Here is a 16,143-nt window from a genome sequence, read left to right on the forward strand (position 1 = left end):
CCCCATTTTATGCTTCTTTATGCTTCGTTATCAGATTCTTGTGTGATCGAGTTGGCTTGGATTGATTTTGGAAGGAAATGAGACACTTAGTCTCTTAAAGGAAGGCTTAGTTTGGAAAAGTCAACCGGATGTTGACCTATGTGTTAGAGGGCTCGGATATGGATTCCGATAATTCGGTTAGCTTCGGGGGATGATTTGTGACTTAGGAGTGTGATCAGAAGTGATTTTGGAGGTCCGGTGTAAATTAGGTTTGAATTGGTGAAGTTAGTATTTTGGCGAATTCCGGTTGATAGGTGAGATTTTGATCCGAGGGTCGGAATGGAATTCCGAGAGATGTTGTAGCTTCGTTAGGCGATTTGGGATGTGTGTGTAAAATTTTAGGTCATTCGGAGGTGATTTGGTCGGGTTTTCGGTCGAATGCGTGTTTCGGAAGTTTTAGAAGAACTTAGGCTTGAATTCGATGTAATTCGATGTTTTTGGTGTTGTTTGAGGTGTTTTGATGATTGGAACAAGTTTAAATAATGTTTTAGGATGTGTTGGTGCTTTTGGTTGAGGTCCCGGGGGCCTCGGGGTGATTCCGGATGGCTAACGGGGAGTTTTGGACTTGGAAAAGTTGCAGAAAATGCATCAGTTATTGCAGAGTATTTTTGTTCTCTGCGATCGCACAAGGAGCCATGTGATCGCATAGGAGGATTTTGAGGGGTGGTTTGGTTGTTCAATGCGATCGCAGAGCGAGGCTTGTGATCGCACAGTGTGAAGTTTATATGGGATTGAGGAGAAAATTGTTCATTGCGATCGCCGGTGTGGGTGTGCGATCGCATAGGGTGAAGAACTTGTGCATTGCGATCGCAGGGATATATACACGATCGTATAGGGTTAATTCTGGGGGCTGAGCATTTGTGCTTCGCGATCGCGAAGGTCTTCCCGCGATCGCATAGAAGGAATATCCCTGGGCAGAATGTTTTAAAATCATCTTGTTCGCGAATGTGGGTCTATTTTCACCCATGGCTGCTCGTTTTTGGAGATTCTTGGAGGGAATTAAAGAGGGATTCAAGGGGGAAAGACTTGAGGTACGAATCTTGCTCTTAAAACTCGATTATATTGTGAAATCCACCTAGAAATTCATGGAAATTAAGCCTAAAATTGATGAACTAGGGCTTGAGATTTTGAAATTTGATTTAGGGATTTGAAGGACCATTTGAGGTCGGATTTGAGAACTTTTGGTATGTATGAACTCGTGAGGAGATAAGGAACCTATTGATGTAAAAATTTCCGAGTTTCGAGAAATGGGCCCGAGGCTCGAGTTTTGGTAATTTCGCGATTTGTGCCCGTTATTGATTGTTTTCGCTTGGGCTTTGTTCCCTTAGCATATTGTGATGTATTCGCTCTGATTTTGGATAGATTCGACGCGCGTGGAGGCCGATTTGAGGGGCAAAGGCGTCGCGAGCTGGAGATTTCGTCGGTTCGAGGTGAGTAATGATTGTAAATGATATTCTGAGGGTTTGAAACCCCGTATTTGCACATCGTAGTGCTATATTGAGGTGACTTGCACGCCGGATAGCGAGCGTGGGGTAGAGCACCGTTGGGGATTGTGACTTGGTCCGTCCCGATTGATGAATTTACTGCGTATTTGACTGGAATTTACTTGTTATCATCATAATTTGGGCTGACTGCCATATTTGGGCTTTGTGCCAGCTATTTGAACCCTTCGGGGATGTTTGTTGATATTTCCTCACTGCTTCGATTCTATACTTGAACTCAGTCATGTATTTTCTACTGTTTTCAAAACTCAGCCAAGTTTATTTTGCTTTAACATTTGAAATGATATTTCCAATACTATTTTTGGGCTGAGCATCATGTTTTACTGTTGCCCTAGTGGCTTATGTGATTTTTGACTGAGTAAGGCCGAGGGCCTGTATTGTGAGGATACTATTGGATCGGGCTGCACGCAGCAGCAAATATATATATATGGATCGGGTTGCATGCCGCAGCAGTATTATACTGATACTGATATGAGGCCGAGGGCCTAGATTTGATTCCACGAGATGGCTTGATATTGCGCTTGGGCCGTACGGGGCCCCTCCTGGAGTCTGCACACCCCCAGTGAGCGTCGTCGACGATAAACGGATCGGGCTGCACGCCGCAGCGACATGTGGATAGGGCTACACGCCGCAGCGGTACCGGTACTGTTTGATGTGTTTGCCCTATCTTATTTGTCTGCTATTATCTGTTGTGTTGTGCTACTTCTTGCAATATTTACCTGATATTCTGGCATTCTCTGATAACTGATTGTTATGCCCGAGGGGCGGAATTCTGTGCTTATCTGCACTATTTGTTTTGCATTCATTTGCGTTACCGCTGAAGAAGTCATTTTCAAAAGAGGTTTTTAAACTGAGCTAAAATATTTCTAAAGGTTTCACAGCTTCACTGCTTTTCTCAAGTGTTTTACACTACTTCGATATAGCATGGTGATATGTCATACATGATTTCTTACTGCTCAGTTGTTATTTGCCTTTATTACTTACTGAGTTGGAGTACTCACTTTACTCCATGTACTCCGTGTGCAGATGCAGGTATCTATTCACCCTGCAGCGGGTTTTGGTCGATCAGCGGCAGGGTTATATGAGTTAAGGAGGTGACTGCCAGCGTTCGCAGCACCATTTTTCTCTCTTTTGTTCATTATTCCGGTTTTGTATATTTTAGAGACCTAGTAGTGGATTTACATTCTGATAGATGCTCGTGACTTGTGACACCCCGATTAGTGCTGTGTTGGGTTGTATTTCCGCTAATTAATATTATTAAGTCATATTTAAGCTGTTTATTCATGTTTAAACTATTTTTTAAAAGACGAGTTGGGTTAGTTGGTTGGTCTCGTCTTCACGAGATGCGCCATCACGACCAGTGCGGGGTTTGGGTCGTGACATTTGTGCAACATTCCTTAAATGCAAGACTTGGCCAATTCTTTGTAATACTTGTCCTGGTAAAAATATCTTTCTTACTAAAATATTTCCTTTCTGATAAATCTCAATAAATCTTTGACTCCTTTCTTGATCTTGAAAAATAATCTCCTTCCATAATATAGAATGTACAACATCTATAATATATTTTCTTTCCATAGAAAATATATTCTTCTTATATTGCAAATATTCCTTTACTGATCTTGTAGTATCTTTTACATGGTATCTTCCACAAAATAATAGATCTCCTCCACGATTTTAGTAATCTTCCTTTCAAGATATTTAAGAACTTCCTTTCTATAATTTTCGTAGAGTCTTCTCCTGATATTGTAGTAAACTATTCAATATTTGAAATATGCTTCTCAAATATTATTCCTTCCATCAGGCTTGAAGATTGAATCTCTGATAATAATCTTCCTCGGTAAATTCTTCACGTGATATTCTCTTTCCTATATTTGTTTGGATCTTTTCTGGCGTCTTTTTTCTTGAATAAACATGTGCAAAAATAAGATTACCACAAGTAAATGTTCTTTGATTATTAATTATGTTGGTTTGTTATCATCAAAATTAATACGTGAAATCTTGAAGCTAACAATCTTCCCTTTTTTTATGATGTCAAACCATTGAGTAAAAAATAAGAAAATTTAATCAAAGACTTAGTTAAAGGCAGTAATAGGATAAGCTAGGTAAACCATTTACTTTCATGAAGTCATCTTCTCGAAATACATGTAGTATATCAATTGTGAACTCCCCTCACTCTATGCATTCCTCTGTTATACTCCCCCTGTCTTCATACATTCTACCTGAGTTTTCGAATTGTACACATTATTTTCTCCCCCTTTTGTCATCAACAAAAGGGTGGAATAGGAAATGAATTGCTATAACCAATAAAGCATATTCTCAATTAGATAAATGCATTGTCCCTTAATCCATCCAGTAAAACCAACTATATGTATAATAAACACTAAGCAATCAATACCAAAAGTTTGATTCCGTTGGAAAAACTTTGAGTAACCAAATCATTGATGACTATATGAATGTCACGACCCTAAAATCGACCTGGTCGTGATGGCGCCTATCGTGAAACTAGGTCAGCCAACACAACTCTCGAATTAACTATTTAATCAATAAAAATTATTTTTAAGCCTTTAATTAATCAGATATCTCATAATATAAGTCTAAATGAACAATGCGGAATAAATACACAGCTCGACATCGGGGTGTCACAAGTAGCGAGCATCTACTAAGGTCTGAATACAATAAAGAGACTAAATATTTATTTTAAACAATCTAGGGAAGACATGAAGGAGAAGAGCAGGGCTGCGAACGTCGGGCATCTACCTTGCTAACTCCAATGACACTGCCACTGAGCAATCAACACCCGCTACCGCGTTCAGAAATACTTGGATTTGCACACAAGGTACAGGCAGTAATGTGAGTACGCCAACTCAGTAAGTAATAAAAGTACATGAAATCTAAAAATTGTCACACCTCCTTTTTACATGAGAGTTTTTCCAATTAAAGTGACATTATTCGAAATGGGATTATTTTATTACTTTTTTCAGAGTCGTCACTTGGAATAGTTATTTTGGTGTCCCAAGTCACCGGTTTATTTTAAATCCCAAATCGAGGAAATTTCGACTTTATTTTTAAAAGCCTGCGAACCAGAAATTCTATGTAAGGAATTTTTTTTAACCCGGGAGAAGGTGTTAGACATTCCCGGGTTCCGTGGTTCTAGCACGGTCGCTTAAACTATTAATATTTGCTTATTATCTTATTTACTACATGTTTTAAACTTATTGTGCATTTTAGCTTTATAACTGCTTTTATTAATTATTTAACCATTTTTAGGGTTTGTGGAATCATCTCTTGAACAAGTTACGGTTGTCGTACATTTGCCATTTTGGAACACACCGCAAACCGCGCTACATGAAATGCACCCGCGATTCGCGATATGTTTATTTTATTATTGTTCAAAGTTTTTATGATCGGGTCACATGAAATGCACACCCGAATTTGGGAAATTAAGCATCGTAACTATGTCACGGAAACCGTAGCCATAATTACGATGATTTATTAATCTCTCCTAAAGCATGATACGATGTTCATAAATTGTTTTCCTAATTTTTCAATTAAATGTAAAGAATCGGTGAGTTATGAGAGATTTTAATTTGAGAGGCCGTGTGAGTTTATAGGTTAAAACACACATTACTCAAACCAAACCAAACCAAGACAATTGCAAGAGAAGCCAAAGGTATAATGAAGTAAGCTTATCAAAAAGCGTAAAATAATCATCTTAAATGGGTAGACAACTCCCCGCATCACAATGAAATTGTGACACAGATCGCGGAAAGGTAACTCATAGATCTCCCCAGATCACTAATAAGCTCAATAACAATCGAATCAACACATCCCTCAACAATACAACTTGGAGTCAACCAAGCCGACTCGATGTAGAACATACATCAATATTGGCCTACCAATGAACCCCTTGTCAAGGAGTCCCTGAAGCTGCTCCTTCAACTCCTTTAACTCCACCGGTGCCATATGATTCGGTGCCTGGCACCAAATCAATACCGAAATCAACAACCTTGTCCGGCGACATGCCCGACAGCAGGAAACACATCCGGAAAATCCCTCACCACCGGAATTGAATCAATGGTAGGAGTCTCTACACTGACATCCATCACGAAGGCCAAATAAAAAAGACAACCCTTCCCAATCATCCGCTGGGTCTTCAAAATGAAATCACCCTACTGGGAACATAATCCGTCGAACCTCGCCACTCAATCTATGGCATTCCTGGCATAGCCAACGTCATTGTCCTAGAGCAACAGCCCGGAATAACACGACACAGAGACAACCAGTCCATACCTAATATCTCACCCAAAATCTAGCATACTAAGCAATAATGATCCACTTGGGTTCCCGAACCTCCAATAGTTACCACACAAGGCCGATATATGCGGTCCACAACCACGACCTAACCTGTTTAGTCTCCAAATCCATATAACACACGAATCACCATATTCGTTCCCAACTCCACCGTCCGAATATACAACACACCTCTAATACCCAATCATCCCACGAGAGGTACTCCTATAATTCTTCAGTGCCACCAAGCAAACTCGAATATCAGCAGTCGGCCAATAAGGGAGTGCCACAATACTAATGAAGTATCATCAACTTAAACACATCGCCCTTTCTAAAATGTATACCCTCATCAAGCCACACCAATCAGTGATCTCATTTATCTAGTCATCTGAAACTATCCATGCTACCTACGAATCTGTGACCTTCCTTTCGAAACTGAACCGTGACCTTACACATGCAAATCTCAATCCTACACAATTAAACATGAGAACTTCATACTAGCCAAGAACTTTCCATTGATCCCATCTAGAATAAAATTGCTATACATCCCATGCTCCTCACGCTCGTAGAAAATATACATCTCTAACCGTGGTAGAAACCATCAAGAACTCTCCGAATTCCATTTGCACAAGACTAAACCATCAGAACTAAATTCCTCTAACTCAAACCCAGCTACACAGGCCATCAAAACCTAAGATCATTGCCACGAAACACCTGTAGAAACCCAGTGCATCATTAGCACCCAAGAACCGATCATATCCATTACCCTGCCGATCCAATCTACTACCAAGATGTCCTAATTCTCTGTGTTCCTTCCTAATTACCTTCAAATTGATATGTTTCCTTGCTAGTATACAACTATACTTAACTAAAGCTTGCCCCATGAATTTAGTTTAAAATCACATCGCCCTAAGGCTCTTAAACCCTTGCATTCCTCTGAAGCACCCCAAAAGTACCACAACTGAGATACCCGCTCTGAGAAGGGCTTCTGCGAATCTAAAGTCATTACCTTTACCTTCCTGATACTGATGTGTAGAATCCACAATGATATAGAAATACTACGAGTCTTGACACCCTCCAATGCAAACCGCAGTTTCTAGCCAAGTATACAACCTAAAAATCTCCACATTACATGAAAAATCTTGAACCCATTAAAACCATTCTCGAGAGTCATCCACTCTACCCAAACCGCAATTAGACCGATCAAATGGACCGAACGACTGTGCTCCATTAGCACTCGACACCGCAGAATGTAATTTCACCTTAAAGCAACCAAGAAACTTCCTGCTCTATGTACCTTACATCCTTTACCAATAACAACCCAAGTCATTCTGTGATTCTCATACACCCATAAAGCATAACATAACCTTTATTGAAATTTCCTTTACTCGAGCCATCCTCGATCTCAACCTCTACGAGCCACAACTATTTCACTGGTATATTTTAAACTGAAACCAATACAACACATAACCAAACCATCAACTCATCGATAGCGGACTCCCCCACTTGGCTCAAAGCCATAGGCCAAAACACATAAAACTCACAACACCCATACTTTACTACTGCCATAATATCATAGTGAGATCAAACTAAATCCTTCATAAGCTCGTGCAACACAAGCCATATAGTACTTCAAATCTCCTGCAAATCTCGCATTCATCCTCGTAATGGTCCAGCCCACTCTCTTAAGTGACCCAAATTCAAATTGCAATACATATATTTCACTGGTAAAAGAGGACTCCCAAATAACTGCATAAGGATCACACAAATCCTCAGAATACCCCGCAGGAGATAATCCACCTGCTTAGCCACAAACTGGTATCTCTCTACACACTTCCATAATCATAACTATTACACAATCACCTAATTTTTCCTGAGTCTGAACTCATATCACAACATGAAATCTACTTCACTTACCAACTAGACCACATGAAAAAATCATTCAACACGCCCACAACTCGAGCTGTACGTCAATTCACGATGGAAAACAAGCACCAGTAGTTCTTACTACCCCAAGCAGACCCTTCTCGTCTTATTCAAATCAGATGAACACTTCTCGCAGTCACATCATACTTATTACATAGTCATCCAACCATTACTTCCACTAATAGGGACACTAGCAGACACATAAATTCAAAAAGCACGCGCTCACACAATCAACACCTCAGTGCTTAAGCCACAGGCAAAATGCGGCCCCAAGTCCTCCAGACTGGCCCAATATCGATGCACAGAAATCACATCTCGCCCCTCGATTAGGGAATCACAAGTCATCAATTCACAGCTGCTACCGAGCGCTCATGCGCGCATACGAATGTGTGAAAAGAATTTCAAGAGTTACATTTCAAGCTGAATCAATGTCGCAGGATCAGAATTCAAGAACGTGGGATTTCCTAAAGGTTCTGCAGCTTCCCGAGGATAAGTACAAACGTCTCCACACCGATCGCGAGACTCAACTGAACCCGCTCATGACTCGTCAGACCTATGTACCTAGGCTCTGATACCAACTTGTCACGACCCTAAAACTGACCTGGTCATGATGGCGCTTATCGTGAAACTTGGCCAGGCAACACAACTCCCGAATTAACCATTTAATCAGTAACAATCATTTTTAAGCCTTTAATTAATCAGATATCTCATAATATATGTCGAAATGTACAGTGCGGAATAAATACACAGCCTGACATTGGGGTGTCACAAGTCACGAGCATCTACTAAGGTCTGAATAAAATGAAGAGTCTGAAAATATACTATAAACAATCTAGGGAAGACAAGAGGGAGAAGAGCAGGGATGCGAACGTCGGGGAGCTACCTTGCTAACTCCAATGACTCTGCCACTGAGCAATCAACACCCGCTACCGGGTTCAGAAATACCTGGATGTGCACACAAGGTGCAGGGAGTAATGTGAGTACGCCGACCTAGTAAGTAATAAAAGTACATGAAAGCTGAGTAGTAAGAAAACACGCAAAACACATCATAACGCTACAACAATTGCAGTACATTTCCAAAACAGTACAAAAATTATTTATTTCGTAAATCAAGCTCAGTTTCAGTAAAACCTTTTTAAAAATAACTTTCAATAGTTTCATACGAGTGATAAAACAGTGATTAAACATGATAAAAATGTAAACAGCCCTTCGGGAAAATATCAACAGAACCAGTCCCTCGGGCTACCTCAAAATCACTTGAAATCAGCCCTTCGGGCATAATATGAATCAAGAACAGCCCCTCGGGCAACAATATGAAACACCACAGCCCCTCGGGCTTCATCATATCACTAACACTGGGTACCCGCGCTCATTGGGGGTGTATAAATTCCGGGAGGGGCCCCTTATGGCCCAAGCTCAATAACAAGCCATCTCATTGTATAATCAATATATCACCCACTTAGGGTACCCGCGCTCACTGGGGGTGTACAAACTCCGGGAGGGCCCTGTCACGCCCTCTTTTTCTCGCGAAATCGGGTTTATGACATTTGGGAGGACAACTCATTCCTTTTGGGAATTGGGTTTAATTTGAAGAGTCGCCACCTTATGATTAGGTTGCATTAGGACACCAAGGAGATTTTGATTTGAATTACCAGAGATAGGTTAAGGGCTTGAAATTATTCCAAGAAGAAGGTGTTAGGCACCCTTCAGAATCCACTAGTGTGGTTCCCGGCCAGACGATTATTGTGAATTTAGATGCAAATAACACATAGACAAATAAAACTTCGAATAAGAGGGGATTTTCACATTATAGTTCACAAATAAACAAAGTTAGAAAGAACTAAAAGAAAGCTGGTTTTTTCCTTAAAAAGAAAGAGTTCGAAATTCTTTTAAAGAGATAAGAAATAAGGGAAAGGGGGTCCTAGGTTTATTAACAATATGAATCACCCCACACAATGCCCGGTAATCACTCCTTAATGAGGGGCTACGCGTGGCATTATCGCGTGGTCATCATATCCATATCTACCCTTCCCACCCCGTTAAGGTATTAAAGCGCGGAATGGAATCGTTTACTTATTGCATGCTATTACCCGTCCCAATCCTATCAGTCCCGGAGGCATTTAGGACTACTAATCCTAAAGGGGAGGGATATTAGGCTTATTTGTGGTTTTAAAGGCAAAAATTCTAAGGCGACATACAAACATGTATAGCAAGTTGGGGGAAAGCACATAACAAGCAAAGGCTCAGATATACCCCCTTTAACAAAGAAGCACGTAATTAGCATGACTTACACATACTAGTTAAGGTCTGTTTAAGTACTAAATATGAGAGAACTTAAGGGTTGAGGCAAACTGATTTATTACATAATTCAGATAAGAAGCCCAAATTAGGCCTGCCTGCTGGTTGTACTATTAACAGAAACAGATTTAATTTATAACTTTACCCTAAGGCTTGGCTTAGTGTTGGACAAGAATCCTATAGTATGGTATCTATTGAATTTAGAAAGCAGTGAAATAACAAGGTTTAAAGTAAATTGAACACGTACTGGTTTTAAAAGGGTAGTCAGGTTAAAAGAAAGGCCAGTTTTTAACGAAGATTGTGAGTTCTACAGCTAACAACACCGTTGTTACTGATTTTTAGTTCCATATATGAATGAAGCGGCTCGGATTCGATTAGGAGTTCCTATAAGCATGCTTTCTACGCGTAGTTGATTTTGAACGTGGTATAAAATGCAGGAAACTTGTTTTAAAACTTATGAACATGATATCTAGGTGCTGAATTTTGTTTAAGGCCTATGAACATGGTATCTAAGTGTAGGAATTGCTTTAAAACCTATGAACATGATATCTAAGTGCAGAAATTGTTTGAAAACCTATGAACATGATATCTAAATGCAGAACTTATTTGAAAACCTATGATCATGATATTTAAGTGCAGAAATTATATGAAAACCTATGAACATGATATCTAAATGCAGAAATTATTTGAAAACCTATGATCATGATATCTAAGTGCAGAAATTATTTGAAAACCTATGAACATGATATCTAAGTGCAGAAATTATTTTAAGAACCTATAGGCATGATTTCTATATGCATACATATTTAAAAATACCTATAGGCATAGTATCTACCCTTTTGGCATACATAGTTACCCGCCCTTTGCACTAGCCATCCCCAAGAGTTTATTACAAATTATTACAGCCCAGATTAAAGTAAAAAAATACATCATAAAAATATAAATAAAAGTACAACCAAGGAGAGCCTGATTCAGACTTCATGTCTGAAATATGAGGTAAACCAACTCCATGAGATCATGATCCAAAGCCTTTCTCCCATTTGAGTGTGTCAAAGTTCCCTAAGAGCCTCAAAGGGACTCCGGACAATGCTCACACCCAAATGTATTATCAGATTGGAACAAGTGCAGTGTGGAAGGGCCAGCCCTCAAGTGTCCAAGTTCAGAGGGAATTCAAAGGGTCCCATGGCAAGGCTCACAAGAGGGGGCAGAACTTAAAGACTAAGAAAGTGTGCAAGTGCAGAATATAGTGCTAAAAGGGGAAAGGAAGAGGGAATCAACTACAGATAAGCACACACAGGGGATTCGGGGAATATGGGATTGTAAAGTGCCTGTCGCTTAGGCAAAGGCAGACTTTAGGCATGCCCCAGCAATGGGGAGTGCTAGCACACCTATAAGCCTGCCAGAACATATACTGTTAGAGGCTAGAATCCCCAGGGGATCGAGTTCAATTCATGGATAATAACTTGCATATTGCCATGCCTCAAACCATAGCTTAAACACATAGGGGGCAAGGGTTTGGGATTCATAATAGAACAGGCAGAAAGAAATCAATAAGCTAGAATGGGTGTTGAACTATACATAAGCAGTAAACATGGATACAAAAGCAGTAAATAAACACATTGTTGTGGCACTGAAACTTAACTCAGGACATACCAGTTTCAAAGAAACATATAGAGAGAAAGCAAGCAACAGGTCTTGTAATGGGCCATAGTATAAGCAAACAAAAGAGAATACTTTTTGAGTGTAAGTGTAGGTTTTTGAAAGACTACCAGTGATTTCCTGTTGTGTTGAAAAGAGTCGTGTATTTATAGTGTGAGAAACAGGCAGAAATAAGGTAAGAACTGGGTATCAATTAAAATCAATCAGTACAAGACTTTCTTTAATTAAGGAATTTAAACGGTAATGAGCAAGGGAATTATTTAAGGAAAGAGATCAAACAAAACACTCTGTGCAAAGTAGGCAATTAGGGGTAAATCCATAGAAGTTTATTTAAGGGCAGACCTTTGAAATACATGGTTACATATATAAGGTAAGAAAAATCAATTAGTAGACAGTAAATCAAGGATTAGAGATTTTGGTAATCACTGGTCCATGAATGAACCAAGTCGGAAAAGCTGAGAAAAGTTTTTAACTTAAATCGAGTCATAGGGAAAATAGCAAACAGGGAAAGAAATCAATTAAACCTATACAAAGAAAGTCTGAAATTAATCAAAATTGAAAGCCACATTAGAGGAAAGTTCAGCACATATAAAGAGCACACAAACATACTAAGCTGAATTTAGGGCAAAGAAAAAATGTCATGCCATCACAAAATCAGTAGGTAATAGACTATAGGATCATGGTAGTCATATAGGTCAACAATGTAGAAGAGAGATAGTATCAAATAGGATACAAAAGGTCCAGTGTAAAGACCTTAGAAGAGTATAGTAGAAAATCATAATTGCTTAAAGAAACAAAGGTTGAAACAAGAATTTCAAGGTTGAGCAACAGATGAAACAAATTCAGAAACTCGAAATAATTAGGGTTTCTGAAATCAGGCAATCCCAAAAATGAAGAACCAGCATATCACACAGCCAATGTTCTCAAACTCGAATGAACCCCCCAAATTCTAGGGTTTTACCATCAATCGAGATGCAGAGATGAGAGGACAAGTAATCAAAGAAAAGATACTAGTCGAAACGGGTCCAGAGCTCTCAGAAAGGAACTCATGAGAAGCATAGTAAAAGATCAACATGTGAAACCCAGTAGAGGAACTCAAAGAAGCATAGTAGAAGAACTGATAAGAAACCTAATGGAAGAAACTAATAAGAACAGTAGGAGAAGCATATTAAGAAGCATATTAGAAGAAAGTTAACTAGAACACAGTAGGGAAACATATAAAGAACACAGTAGAGAAATATATAAAGAACTCAAAAAGAAACATATAAAGAATACAGTAGAGGAAACATCTAAATAACTCAAAAAGAAACATATAAAGAACACAGTAAGGAAACATCTAAATAACTCAAAAAAGAAAAACCCTAAATCGGAAAAAATTTAAAGGTTTTGAGAGCATAACTTTTAAAAGAAATATCAGGAGATCGTTTAAAAGTTCAGGGAAAACATGGATCTAGAACAGATCTAAAGAAATAGAAGAACCTCAAAAGCTAGGGTTTTAGAGGAAACCAAACAGTGAGAAAGGCTTGGATAGTTGTTGATCTAAGTAGGAGGGGTCGAAGCCAGGCTCGAAACAGACATGGCTTGCCGGAGCAAGGCCGGAGATCTCCATAAAACTTGAATCGAACCAGGTCTGGATGAATCTTCTTCGTGTTCAGACCATGAAACCTCAGCAAACAGGTGTGTAGAAACCCTAGAGGGTCGGTAGGTGGTGAGACCACCATAGATTCAGGCCAGGAGGTGGCCAGAGAAGGTGAGTGAGACTCATCAGAGCGGAGGGGAAAGGGGAAGGTTCTAGAGAGAACCAGAGATAGAGAGATAGAGACGAGTGAGGAAATGAGAGGGGTCTTGGGGGGTCGTTTGGTTTAATTTGGTAAGGTTGGATCTAGACCGTTGATCAAAATTGATCAACGACCAAGATTTAATCCGGGTTGGGTCAGGTAGATTTAGGAGTGGGCTTGGGTCTTTGGGTTAGTTTAATTCGGGTTGGGTATGGCTTAATTAGGCTAAGTTAGAAAGACAAAATCTGGCTATAAGTTAAAGCACTAAAATGATTTATAATATATAATTATCAATTTAAAAATATAAAATTCCATTTTATAAACATGAGACGAATTCAAACCTAAAAATGGCTAATATTGCAATTATGCAATTTTATCCTTAAAATACTAAAATGAATTTGTAAAAATACGTAAAAAAAAAAAATTAGCAATATTTTAGTATGAATATGAGAATCCAACAAATGAATCACCAAAAATGATAATTTTTGTGACAATTATTGGGTTTTTTTTATAAAATAAGGCTTAAATTGGTTTAAAAATCTTTGAAAAATTAAGGAAAAATAATAAAATCTTGGGATGTACTTATATATGCCTATATAGGCTATTTTGAGGGTATTTTGCATATTTAAAATACATGAAAAAATTGGGTATCAACAGGCCCCCTTATGACCCAAGCCCAATAACAAGCCATCTCGTGGCACAAACAATAGGCTCTCGGCTTTCTATCAAGCCACCTCGTGGCATAACAACTCAGCCCCTCAGACTCAAAATCATAAATCAGTACAATACTACTATGGCGTGCAGCCCGATCCAATATAAATCCTCACAACACAGGCCCTCAGCCCTACTAAGTCAGAAACCTCTAAAAGCCACTCGGACACAGTAAAGTATGATGCTCAGCCCAAAATATCATTTAAGATGTTAAAATAGAGTAAGCATGGCCGAGTTATAAAAATAGTAAAATACAGCAAGACTGAGTACAGATAAAAAATCAAAACAGTGAGGAAAATAGCAATAAAAAACCCCTAAGGGTCCAAACAGTTGGCACGAGGCCCAAATATACCATTCAACCCAAAACATGATGATAGTAAACAATTTTCAATCAAATACGCGGTAAAACAGTCATACGGGATGGACTAAGTCACAATCCCCTAAAGGTGCACGACCCCACAATCGTCATCTAGCGTGTGCGTCACCTCGAAATAGCGCAATGATGTGAAATCTGGGGTTTCATACCCTCAGGACAACATTTACAATCATTACTTACCTCAATCCGGTCCAAACTCTAGGCTGCGATGCCTCTGCCTCCCGACTCGGCCTCTAGATGCTCCAACTCTAACCAAAACCAGTACATAACCATCAAAATATGCTAAGGGAACAAAGCCCACTCGAAAGTAACCAAATTACAACACAAATCCCGAAATTGGCCAAACCCGACCCCCGGGACCACGTCTCGGAATTCGATAAAAATTACATCAATAAACTCCTTATCTTCCCATGAGTTTATACATATCAAAAGTACTAAAATCCGACCACAAATGACCCCTCAAACCCTTACTCAAAGGTCTCCAAACTCAAGCCCTTGTTTCCCAATTTTTAACCCTTAATTTCCATTAATTCCAAGCCAAATCAGTGAAATAACACCATAGAAATGAGTTTAGGTCCAAAAACCTTATCTCTATAAAATCCCCTTGAAATCATTCTTCAAATAGCTCCCTCAAGGTCAAACCCGCATGAAAATGGTGAAGAATAACTCAAAAATCACAAAGGAAATCTTTTATACTTTCTGACCCAAGCTTTTCACACCCGCGGTCCCTGTAACGACCCAACCGGTCGTTTTGAGCTTCTGCACTTTGATCGCCAGTTCTCGGGCATGACTTGCCCCGTGTGATGTTTTATGACTGATATAAATCGTTGGTTTTGGTTTTCACGGAAATCGGAATGAATTTGAAAGAACAGTCTTGAAAGCTTTAAATTTGGAAGGTTTGACCAAGATTTGACTTGATTGTATATGATCTCGGATAGGAACTTTTATGATTTGGTTAGCTCCGTTAGGTGATTTGGGACATAGGAGCGTGATCGGAATGCAATTTGGAGGTTCGTGGAAGGTTTAGGCTTGAATTGGCGAAATTAAGATTTCGGCGTTTTTCGGTTGATAGGTGAGATTTTGATCCGGGGGTCGGAATGGAATTCTGAGTGTTGCTGTAGCTTCGTTACATCATTTGGGATGTGTGTGCAAAATTTCAGGTCATTCGGACGTGGTTTGGTTGGATTTTTTATCAAAAGCGTGTTTCGGAAATTTTCGAAAAAACTTAGGCTTCAATTCGATGAGTTTTGGGTAATTTGATGTTATTTGAGGTGTTTTAATGATCTGAACAAGTTTGAATGAGGTTTTAGGATGTGTTGGTGACTTTGGTTGAGGTCTCAGGGGCCTCGGGTGAGTTTCGGATGGTCAATTGGACCATTTTTGGTATTTTAAAGTTACAGATTTTGGAGTTCAGGTGTTGCAGAGTTTATCTCTTCGCGTTCGCGTGAGTAGGCTCGCGTTCGCGAAGAAGGAAGGGAGGAAGGCCAGGTTTTAGCCTTCGCGATCGCGAGAGAGGTTCGCGTCCGCGGGGGGCTGTGGATCAGAGTATCGCGTTCGCGAATGA

This window comes from Nicotiana attenuata, chromosome 2 (assembly GCF_001879085.1).
Source record: "Nicotiana attenuata strain UT chromosome 2, NIATTr2, whole genome shotgun sequence".
NCBI classification, from domain to species: domain Eukaryota; kingdom Viridiplantae; phylum Streptophyta; class Magnoliopsida; order Solanales; family Solanaceae; genus Nicotiana; species Nicotiana attenuata.